Source organism: Rhineura floridana, chromosome 13 (genome assembly GCF_030035675.1).
Source record: "Rhineura floridana isolate rRhiFlo1 chromosome 13, rRhiFlo1.hap2, whole genome shotgun sequence".
Lineage (NCBI taxonomy): Eukaryota > Metazoa > Chordata > Lepidosauria > Squamata > Rhineuridae > Rhineura > Rhineura floridana.
In genome coordinates, this window is record NC_084492.1 from 27,893,436 (window position 1) to 27,905,474 (window position 12,039).

General features: G+C 42.4%; 1 pseudogene; it reads right to left on the reverse strand.

Moving 5' to 3' along the window:
- Positions 1–11,579: 11,579 nt before the first annotated feature.
- On the reverse strand, positions 11,580–11,698 carry LOC133369508 (5S ribosomal RNA; annotated as a pseudogene).
- Between the last annotated feature and the right edge of the window lie 341 nt (positions 11,699–12,039).

The following is a 12,039-nucleotide window of genomic DNA, read 5'->3' on the forward strand; positions in this document are numbered from 1 at the left end:
TCTGGGGTCTTATCAAACCTACCCTCGAGAAGTCTTGACGGGAGGGCATCAAAGCGAGCCAAAGTAAAAGCCCTCCTGTATTTTGGGATGGTAAGCCAGTATAAGTAACGCATCCCATCGGCATGAGGTAAAACACTCAGGCCCAACGCCCGAGGAGAGCAAGGGCCGGATGCCTTAACCAAAAGCTCTTCATTGTCAATATCTGTTAATCTGCGTTTTACCAGAGCCTTGGCTGCTGTAAATTTCATGTTTAATAGTTCTAGAGGGGAGAAACCAGCTAAAAGAACTTTTTCCATGACCAATTTGGGCCATGCAACGTTAAAAAGAGGGTTTAAAACTCGCCTAGCATAGGATTCAGGGGGGAGTATGGAAGAACAGCGGAGCCAGAAATACAATAAATACAATAAATAATAATAATAAATAATTTGTGGACAGGTTAACCAAGGGATAATAGAAGTGCTAATCTTTTGCTCCAAATAATTTTGACGGTGAGTGACACGAATCCATGCTGCTCTGCCAAACTGCTGGAGTTGACTGCAACATTTGAAACCCACAACCAACATTCCACAATCTGCTTTGGGCACATGCAGTGAGGTCTTATCCACCATCCAGAATCATGTGGTCATTCACAAACTTATCGACCTCCATCTTTGTCCTTAACTCCAGATCTTTTATAGTCAAGCCACATAGCAACAGTCCAATACAGATTAGGGATAGAGTGATCAGTCTGTTTCTGGTCTGTGTCAGTTTTGCACATGTTTACATGTTTTGTCCCATTTCTGCATAATTCTGATTTTCTAGGGGGAAAAAACAGCAAAGAAAAAAAGAATGAACATTCACACGTTGCCCTAAAATAATCATTTTTGTACCCATTTCAACCTAAGGTATGCACTTTTACATGCATTTTATCATACAGTAGGCAGTTTTTTATGCATTTTTGTAAATTTTGTTTAAGCTGAGGACTGTTAAAAGGAAGGAAAACTTGTGTTCTGATCCATGTACTAGTCTGGGAAGTGAGAATCAAGCTGGTTCATGTAAAAAATATGGGATGAGTGAAATCTGTCAGTGTCCCTAATAGATCTTTGAGAATATCCACCACTTATTCCTTACCATGATGAAAACTTTTCACTTATTCCTTCCATCTGCTTCCTGTTCCCTTTCATACGCACATAACTTCATTTCTGTACAATCCTTAAAAAAGCACTGCCAATTATCTGAACTTTTGATTTATTTTAAATGTTTTGACGGTCTTCTAGACTAAACTGATGAAAGTCTGATGTTAAGTTGCGATCTATTCATATTTTTTTGCTAAAAAACATCCCACCTCCACCCATGCTGAAAAATCAGCAACGATGACTAAGAATGACTTTCAACACTTTTAAAATTCTGTAATGTGCAGTTCTTAATCTCTCCCCCCCCACACACCGCTTTTTGCACAGGATATCATTGATTCACTTGGCACCTCTCAGAATAACAGAATTCTGGCATCTAATAATACGCGGCTATTCCTGTCATTCCAAAATGATCCCAGATGGACATATCAAATCAGCTCCCAGCCCATCCTTGCTTCATTTATATTCTTTAATAAGTGAATATTGGACATCAGTCCGTGCTTTCTGTCAGATCTGTTTGTCTGCTGTTTTTAATGCTTTTTCGGAATCCAGAGAGAAATCTCTGTTGAACTGTCAGCATGTGTAACTCTCCCCTCCTCTGCAAAAAAAAGCTTACCCAACACTCCAAAAGGCAGAGCAATTAAAACATCACACTTCCTTTAGCCTCTTTTTTGCCCTACTGCTACATGGAGGTAGGACATTTTCAAAAATAATAAAGCAGAACTGCTTAGCACAGGAAAACCCATACAGAACAACCCCAACTTCCTTTCCGCAAGTAAGTCAAACTAGATGGTGTGGTGACAGGGACTCTTCATGTGTTCACCTCAATTGTACATAAAGCAGGGGAGCTGGAGTTTTAGAGTGCAATCCAAACCCAAGATCCGCCAGGGTGAGAGAGTTTGGATTCAGCGCAACTTGTACTTTCCCAGCTAAGCCAGGGCTTTGCTGCTGAAAGTCTCTCATTCTAGTTGAGTTGGAGATATGCCAATATACACTGGGATTAAGGATGGGCAATAGATTCAATTCAGTTCACATTAAAGCTGAATCGATCAAATTCGCACTTTCTGAGACAATATTAGAACTGTAACATAGCTGTTCTTCAAAATTCGCACTTATCAGAATTATGTCATTTTCCAATCAAGCAGTGTTTACCAAAAGGCATATATTAGGGGACAGTGTTCACAAAATGAATATATTTGGTGAAAATAACATTCGAAAATGCATTATATTAGGATAAATTGCTTGCAGAAATGTGTACATTAGTCATAAATACAAAAATGTATTTATTAGGAGAAATTCACACTAAAATGCTAAAGAATTTTCATGAGGATTTCTTTAAAAAAAACACCCTCAAATTGCTGCAGAAATGTGGAGAACTAAATTTAAGATTAGACAAATGAGAAACTGAGATAATGGAAATTGACAGATCATTCTATCCTTAGCTGGGGCCCAGTGGACAGAACTGAAGCTGGTGTAACTTACACCAGTGTAAGTCCCCCAAAACAGGCATTTTTGGGTGTTGCAAGGATGGGATGGGGCAAGGAGGGACTCACACTTCTTCCAAAGCCTGTTCAGCTCAATTATATGACCTAGGACCCAATACTCAAAACTCAGGCCCAATTCATCTGCCAGCTCAGTCATTAGTAATTGTTGTAAACCACCCAGAGAGCTTCGGCTATGGGGCAGTATGCAAATGCAATTTTAAAAAAAATCAGTAGTGCCTCCAAGAGTTTCCTGAATGGAGTTTGGAATAGCGGTAGCCTATTCCAGCTTCTTATATTTATAGTTATTGCAGCTTCCTATGGATTGCTGTGCTAATTTAATAAACAGATAGGAAACTTGTGGTCCTCCAGATGTTGTTGGACTATCATTACCATTGTCCCTGACCATTGGCCATCCTGGCTGGGGCTGCTGGAAGTTTAGAGTCCAAGATCCGCAGGGTTCCAGGGTTCCCATTCCTGCTTTAACAGTAAAAGGGCTACCACTAGAGCAACAGCAGGAGAGGGCAATTGCCCATATAGGGAAGAGCCATAGCTCAGTTCCAGTGCATCTACTTTGTATTCAGACGATCTCAGGTTCAACCCCAAGTGTCTCCAGGTACGGCTGGGAGAGATCCCTGTCTGATATTCTGGAAAACCATTGCCAGTCCTTGTAGACTTATTCTTTATAGATCCAGTAGGTCACTACATTGTGGGAAAGCTTCTTCTTCAAGTTCCAAAGATAGTAGAATCCCACTCTATAATAACTCAGACCAGCACTTTTAGTATGGCTGTCCCTGTTCTGTGGTTATGACAGGTGCCCACTACCTGCACATTCCAGAAACAACTGAAGACATTTTTTGTTCTGATGAGTTTTCCCAGCTGGCTAGATATGTATCTGCCATGGGTGTCTACTTTGCTTTGTTTTTAAATGTATCTGCAATTATTTTGTGTGTTTTTTAAAAAAAAAATAGCTGTTTTTATTGTATTTGTACATTGCCTTGAGACATGTCTGGCAGGTGAGTAATTGATCAATTAATATTACTGGACAATATTGAATCAGTTTCCCAGGTTTCCATGATTAGCATACAGGCTTCCTGTAGGCATCTGGTTGGCCACTATGGAGAACAGGATTCTGGGCTTGATGGACCTTCATTCTGATCCAGCAAAGTTCTTCTTATGTTCATATCTTTGCAGGCAAAACAAGCAAATAATAACAAAAGAAGGGCTTATGGAGAATGATTCATGAGCTGGAAAATGATGAGGGCAGGGAAGGGTTAAGCAATATCTTTCCATATACCCTGCAACCAACTACCATCATCTTCTGCTGTTATGCAATTTTCCCCAGGCTGCTGACAAATCATGGAACTCCACATAGCACATAGTTTGTGCCTATGTTTATCCATCTGTGGTTGGAGGAGGGAGTATAGCCTTTGCAGATGTTTTCCTGACTACTGGTGAGACCCTGATGCTTTTCCACATTTTTCCTCCTTAGCAGGATCCAAGGTCCTCTTATTTTACAGTCCTGGCTCTTCCTCTGTGAAATTGAGACTTGTGCACAAGACATTTCCCATGAAGACGGATCACCCTCTGCACAAAGTCAGCCTTTCTCGAGCCTATGATTCTTGGCAGGCGCATCAGTCAAAAGCGACAGCCAACAATCACTTTAGCATCCCTCAGCTGCCTAGTTTGTCATGGCTTTTTCAAGGAGGTGCATATTAGCCCTTTCAGGACATTTCTGATACATACACGTATGCAGGTGGAACAGACACAGCCTTAATCATGCACTTATTCTGACTCCTTGCAGGTTTTGCATACCTTTTAGGGAAGAAGAAATACAGGACTGCTGCTGCTGAAAATGACAGGCTTGCATCATTTATCCTTGCCCCTTCCACAATGTCTTGTTCAGCATAACCCATCCTCTGACATCATTTCACTAGATGCATTCTGATGACTATATCTCCTCTGCCCTTTGAGTGAGCCAGCAATAAGCCAGGCAGTCTTCTATTAACCAATGTTTCCTGTTTCATGCATGTCAGGAAACTATGGTTACCTGCTTTGGAAAAAGCCAGGGTATTAAAACATGGTTGGAAATGGTTTAATATCCTGGCTTGTTCCAAAGCTAGTAACCCTAGCGTCTTGGTTTAGATGAAATGGACATCTACAGTTAACTACTGGTTTAATCATGCATTGCTTGGAGAGAGTAGCTGAGCACACAGGGAAATTAAACCAGCTCTCTGAATTTCTCTGTCCCTCTCTTTACCAATGGCAGCAAAAGAGGGGTCTGTCTGCTTAGAGGAGATTGCTACCTGCTATTTAGTCTGTGTTTTAGTTTTTTTGGGAGACTGTGTGTTTTGCCTGTGTTGGGAGGGGTGTGATGTTCCTATATATTAGTGTATATATGGTAAGTGCTGGTTGTTTAGAGTATACATGGTAAGTAGTGAAAGAGGAGGGGGAGTGAATGGGCAATAGAATGCTTGATGATTGGCTGAATGTTTAAAATGGCTGACAGTATAAATGAAAGGATGACAGGTAAATCTGGGTGAATGTGAGGTGGTAAATTGTGGAATCTGGGGGGAAGAAGAGAAAGAGTGGATTGCTTGGTGGGGTTTGAGAGAGTTGTTTGCCAGGAGAGAGTGAAGAAGGAGGGAGGTGGAGTTCGGATTAGTATTGAGTAAAACCATATGCTTATGTGCCTTAAGAAGAAATCTTGTTAATCTTGTTAGCTTTGTTATCTGTAATAAATACTTAATTTGGTTTACCAAAGGCCTGATCCTTGGCTGGGGTTTCACAGACCAGAAGGGAGGGTAAGGTAATGACCAAGGCTGAAGGGGAACTGTAACAAATGGTGGCAGCGGTGAAGAGAGTAACAATACCAGTATTCAGAGTCTCTGGGAATACTAGTATTGGGACGTTACTGGTGGTTGCCTAGCAGGGGGATCTGTTGAGATCTGTGCTAGAGCGGGGAGAGAAATCATAAGAGAGAGCGGTCCGGACTGGTGGAGTCCCTGGTGGTGCCTAGAGACAGGCAGTAGCCACGAGCAGGTAGGAACCTGACAGGGAGAGCCAGAGAAGGACGCATCACAAGGGGTTCTGAGCATTGCCCAATATTCTTCTGTAACATGTTTTTTTGTTTGTTTCTTGATTTTCAAATGTGCTTCTGGCTCCCCAAAATTTGGAGAGCTATGATATAGAGGATAGAGAAGGCTGGGGACAAGACACAATTTCATAAAGTATCCTAGAAGGCAGTGCCCCACCAATGGCTTTCATGGGACTTCCTCTGAGGACTTCACTTCTGAACCCATAGCATTGCAAGAGGGTTTCTCTTAGCATCCACTCCACCTCTGGGAGCAGTAGGAGGTTCCCCAGCACTGCCAGCACCAACAGCTGAGCACCAGGAGTGTTCTCAGAGGAGGGAGAGGTGGGAATACCAAACCATCAACAGGACTACATAAACCCTCAGTTTGCTCCACATTCTTTGCTGGACCAACACCCTAATTTGCCATGCTGGGCTCACTTTGTTTTGCCTGAATATATCCTACACAATGAGCTGTCCCTGGTTCTGCTCTAGGGATGGGGGAGGATTGTCTGTTCAGCTCACCTTTTAAAGTGAACCAACCTAACTTGCAGCTTTTGGGCTTATATGCCAATCATAACAATGATTATTTATTTATTGAATTTATATCTCACCTTTCCTCCAAAGAACTCAAAGAGGCGTACACGGCTCTCTCCCCATTTTATCCTCCCAAGAACCATGTGACATAGAGAGACAGTGAGTGGCCAGAGGTCACCCACCCAGTGAGTTACATGGCAGAGGGAGGGGTTGAATACTTTTCTTCCAGGTCCTAGTCGAACACTCTAATTACTACACCGCACTGACTCTCCTAGATTGTTAACATAGCTAACTATCAGATCACATACTTCTCTGAATTTTGCAATGCATGTGGTTCAAAAATGCATAAAACATACATTTTATGGGTAAATGCATGCAATTTAAATGTGATTTTTTAAATGTGATTTAAAAAAATCTTCAGAAAACAGGATGGACAAGATGTAGGACTGAATGCATCTTCAGAATTCATGTTTCTCTGAATTTTGCATTGCTGTTCTCTAGTAAAGTGATGTGTGGAAAAATGCACATACAAGGGTAAACTGTGCATAAAATGTGTATATTTAAGTGAAAAATGCAAACTATTTTTTACGGAATATTTCATATAAATGTGTATAAAACTTCATACAAAACTGTACATTAGGAAAAATGTGCACTGAAGTGCTGCTGCATTTTTATGAGTTTTTTATATAAAAAATCACAAACTAATGTAGAAATGCAGAGAACTGACTCAACATTGGAAAAATGAGAAACTGAGATAAACTGAATTTGACAGATCCACACATCCCTAGCCTGGACTTTTGTTGAGCTCCATCAGTCCTCACTAGCAGACATGATTGGTGGTACTCCTATGTTTCCTTGAACATTGAGTTCCACCCTTATTGTGGTATCAGCATCAGGTATGGCTTGGAATCAAAGTTGCCCAGGTTTCTACAGCTTGTGACCTACCATACTTGAACCCACTTGCTTTCCAAATCAGGAAAGGGATGTAGGAGGAGGGGAGAAATCCAGTCCCCAGCAGTGCAGTTCTGGGTAAATGCCTAAGTAAAAGGATTAGGTATTAAACATTTAAATTTTATTGTGTACCTTGACTGTGTTAGTTGCCTTGTAGTATTTAGCAGAATGTAGTCCAATGATTCAATACATTTAATCATTTAATAGAATGTCTCGGTCTTTGAATGTTGAGAAAAAACACACAATGCTCTAAATGTGCAATTAGTTGTGCTATTATAAGACAAATCCTTCATAATCCTAGAGCATGCAGTGAGTGAAAGATGGGATTTGCTGGTCCATGTGCCTTCTGAAACAGAGCTAATTTACACTGGTTACACTAATTTGACTTATCCTTGTAAGACAGTTCTACAATATGCATGTGTTCTTTTTAGACTGTTAAAGTGCCCTGATTAATTTTCAGCTAGAGCTTGTTGAAACAACAGATTGATTATCAACATGAAGAAGAATTTGGTGGATTGGAAATAGACTCCAGGGAATGAAATCTTAATGGGAGCAGAATCGTTTGGGACTGAGTTTAGAATTGAATAGAGGTAAGAGGAGAGCATTTTGCAAGAAATTGAGAAGTCAAAAATGATTATCATAGCTCGTTAGAAATATTTGATTCAGGATGGCACTGTCCATTAGATAAGAAAATCAAAAGAGCCCTGCTGGATGAGACAGAGAGCCCCTTTCATCCACTCTCTTGTTTTCCAAAGGCTTTGGGGAATCACACAAGTTACTACATGTAGTGGTAAACCTGTAGTAAACCTGTAGTAAAATGTACTATATATAGTAGTACATATGTTGAAGCTTACTACATAGGGTTGCCAGGTTCAGGGCCTGAGACTGATCCTGTATCTTTAGAAGAGAAAGTCAGCCAAGTGCAACTCTGTAATGGGAAAAATCACAAGATGGAATTCTCTCTTCCCCCTGCACAACTTTTAAAGATACAGAAGACCTCTTGGAGGCTGGACCTGGCAGCCAAGAGGTCTTCTGTATCTTTAAAAGTTGTGCAGGGGGAAGGCAGAATTCCATCTTGTGGTTTTTCCCTTTACAGGGTTGCCAGAACACCTGCACTTAGCTAAAATACAGGATCAGTCTCAGGACCTGAACCTGGCAACCCTATTACTACATGTTGTAAAATCCCCCCACCAGCATCCTGACGTGGTACTGTCCAGGATATGTCAATCAACATCAATCAAGAGTGGGGAAGCTCACAGCCAGGCCCCAAATGCAGTCCTTCAGGCTTCTCTATTTGCCCCACCTCGAAATTCTCCCTAGGCCATGTCCTCTCCCCAGACCACACCCTCTCTCCCAATCTCACACTCTTCACTTGCCCTGCTCTACCCTCTGCTCAAGAGCTCTTGCCTGGTTGGCACATGTCCTTGCATTGCATTGATGCCTCTTGCTTGCCTGAGTGGAAAGACGTGTGTAGGCACATGTGTAGAGCAACCTCTGAGTTTTGTGTGGCTGGCATGGGGCCCATTGTGCTAAGGTAAAGATCACACCTGCTCCACTCACTTCTGCTTGTGGCCCCATCCTGCTTTTGCCTCTGGCCAGCTCATCACTGGCATGTGGCCCCCGGAAGGTTGTCGATGAGGGAATGTAGCTCTTGGGCTGGAAACGGTTGCCTGCATCTTATATATAACAGATGAGTCTAGTTCTCACAGTGACTAGCCAGAGGCCTCTGGGAAGTGCACAAGCAGGATATAGTAAACTCCTGCTTTTGCTCACCTGCAACTGGCATTCAGAGTAGGGATGGGGGGGAGGGGAATTTGACAGTGGTTGCACTTATAGGTGAGCCTACCTAATTCATACTTTCCAAAACAGTGTGTGAACCCAAACCCAGCCATCCTCCAAAATGCACACATCTCTGAGTTTTTCAATGTAAGTGCAACTCCAGCCAAGTAATTGCATATGCTAGGGTGACGTCTTGCGACGTTTACTAGGCAGACCTTATATATGGGGTGGGATTGCCAGTTCCTTCCCCGGCCTTTCTTTACCCCCCAGCATATGCCGCGTACTCATTTTACCGACCACGGATGGATGGAAGGCTGAGTGGACCTCGACCCCTTTTACCGGAGATTCGACTTCCTCCTTCCATTGGAATCGAACTCTGGCCGTGAGCAGAGCTTCGGCTGCGTTACCACCGCTTACCGCTCTGTGCCACGGAGGGTCATAAAGTGAGCATAGAAATGCATATATTAGTGAAAATAGCATACAAAAATGCATTTTATCAGGGAAAATTGCTTTGCAAAATGCATATATCAGGCAAAATTGCATACAAAGATATGTCTATCAGGAGAGATTAGCATTAAAATGCTTCTCAATTTCCATGAGGACTTTTTCCCCCCCTAGAGCAAACTGATGTGGGAATGTGGACAAACAAACCTGAGAGTAGAAAAATGAGAGACGAAGAGAATCTGAAGCGGACAGATTTGCCCATCCCTAACTCAGCAGCAAACACCCTCTGATCCTGGAAATAATTCAATGATGCCTTATGTTCTTAAAATCAAATGCAATGTACTAGCCATGCCTTATGGTCTGCTAGGTGCTCAGGGGAAAACAGCAACCACACAGTCCCAGTAAACTTAGTTCTCGGAAGGCAGTAAACACAGTTTATTCAGCTCACATCTATGGCTAGTGGGCTGTGATTGCCATGCCAAAATTAGCAGTTCCTATTTAGTGGCAGTAAATTTTTCATTTGCTCAGTAAATTAAAAAGAAAGACAAATATATGCTTATCTCTTAAACACAAAATGTTAAAACAACACCAACACCAACAACACAGCCTCTAAATGATTCAGTGGGGTTGATATATAAGCTCTTCATTATTTTAAAGACACAAAAGTGTGCCACTATTTTCTTTCATAGTGTTATTATGATTTGCCTGGAATTGTTTCACTGCATGTAATACATTATCTGAGCATTTGCATTGGTGTTTACAGCCAGCATAGGTCACTTCTGAAATACTGTGTCGTTGACAGGTTTATAATTCTGCTGACACGGGCTGGCAGATAAATGAGCTTCTCCCATAGCAAAGAGACATAAATTTCATTGCATAAACAGGACCAGGTCTGTTAGTGCAATTGTCAGAAGAGAAAAGTGAGCTAAAGGAAGTAACTAGGGTGTTCCATCCTTTAAATTACAACACAGTGGGGAAAGCAAATAAGCTGACTTCTTTCTCTGAAGCTTCCAGACTGTGTTTAGAGCAGGGATGGGGAATGTCCAGGCCTCTCTGTCGGGCCGTTGGGCCTCTCCCCAGACCACACCCCTTCCCATGCCACACCCCTCATTGGCCCTGTTCCACCCTTTCCCTTCAGTCTTTTTGTCTGGCTGGAATGTGTTCTTGAATTTTGATAACACCTCTTACCTTGCTTGGATGAAATGATGGGCGTGCTGAAGCCTTTGCATTTTGCATGGCTTGAAATGCAACCTCCTGCAGAAAGGTAAGGCTCATCTATGTTGCTCTGCCCATTTGTTCCCCTGGCCATGCCCATTAAATGATATGTAGGCCCTGGAGGGTTGCCCATGAGGGAATGTGATCCTCAAATTGAAAAAGATTCCCCACTTCTGACTTAGGGTTTGCCAGGACTAGGCAGTGAGCAGCAGACTGAGATGAGCTGGAAACCATGTGACAAAGCCCATAGTCAAGACCAAAGACTTAAATCTGAACCAGAAGACAAATGAGGTAGTAGAATTGATCAGCTAGTCAGGACCAAAGAACAACCTAGGATACAGAAACATATCAAACCTCAGCAAGCCCTTGTTGCTCAAGCAAAGCTCAACCGGAATAGGAAGACCTCTTATTCTCCTTCCTGCCCAGGTGGATCCAATGGGCAACCTCGGTGGGTGGAATCAGGTAGTTCATTGCCACCGCTTGCAGTTCAGTGGCTCACCACACAGGGCAGCCACACACAGATCAAGGAGCTCCTGATAGATGTGAGGTTCCAAATGCACAGCAGGATGCAGTCCCTACACGACCTTTTTATTGTGAACTAGAGCCAATGTGGTGACCTGAACATGTTGTTGGACTTCAGCTCTCACAATTCTTCTTCACCCATAGGAGGAATTTACCATCACCACCCAGAGTTTCTCCTTGTGGCTACTGACTGGTGACATCTGATGATTAACAGGGGGATGGCCCCATCCACCTGGCAGTTTTGGCTCACAAAGCCAGCTTGGATAAGGATCTGGCCCATGGAGTCAAAAAGGTCCCCCACCTCTGCTCTTTTGTGTGGGTGGTGCTATTTTGGCTGTATTGTTGTTGTTATATGCCTTCAAGTTGATTATGACTTATGGCAACCCTATGAATATTTTTTGGATGTATTCATAGGCTTTTCATGGTAAAAGGTATTCAGAGGTGATTTACCATTGTCTTCGTCTAAGCCTACGGCACCCGGTATTCCCAGGCAGTCTCCCATCCAAGCACTAACCAGGCCTGACCCTGCTTAGCTTTCGAGATCAGACAAGATTGGGTGTGTTCAGGGTATTATGGCCGTAGCTCATCACCCCTAGTATACAGAAGTTTAGGACTCTTACTGAAGCTGTACAGATATGTTCAAGAGGTCCAGTTAGACACAGAAGTTGCTGTTTTAATGAAAATGCTACTTTTGATAATCAGGATGACAACAGCCTTGCAAGAATTTAGGATGGACAACAGCTGGCTCGTCAGCTATCAGTGTATAAGCCCCCTGCTATTGATGAGCTGCCATGATGTCATGGAGGCTGTGGGAGAGGAGCTTGGGAAATTAAGTAGTTAACATTGCTAAATCCAAAAGCATAAAAGGAAATTAAAAAAAAGGTAGGTGAAAATATCAATGTAATGTTTTTACAAGAGTATTGAA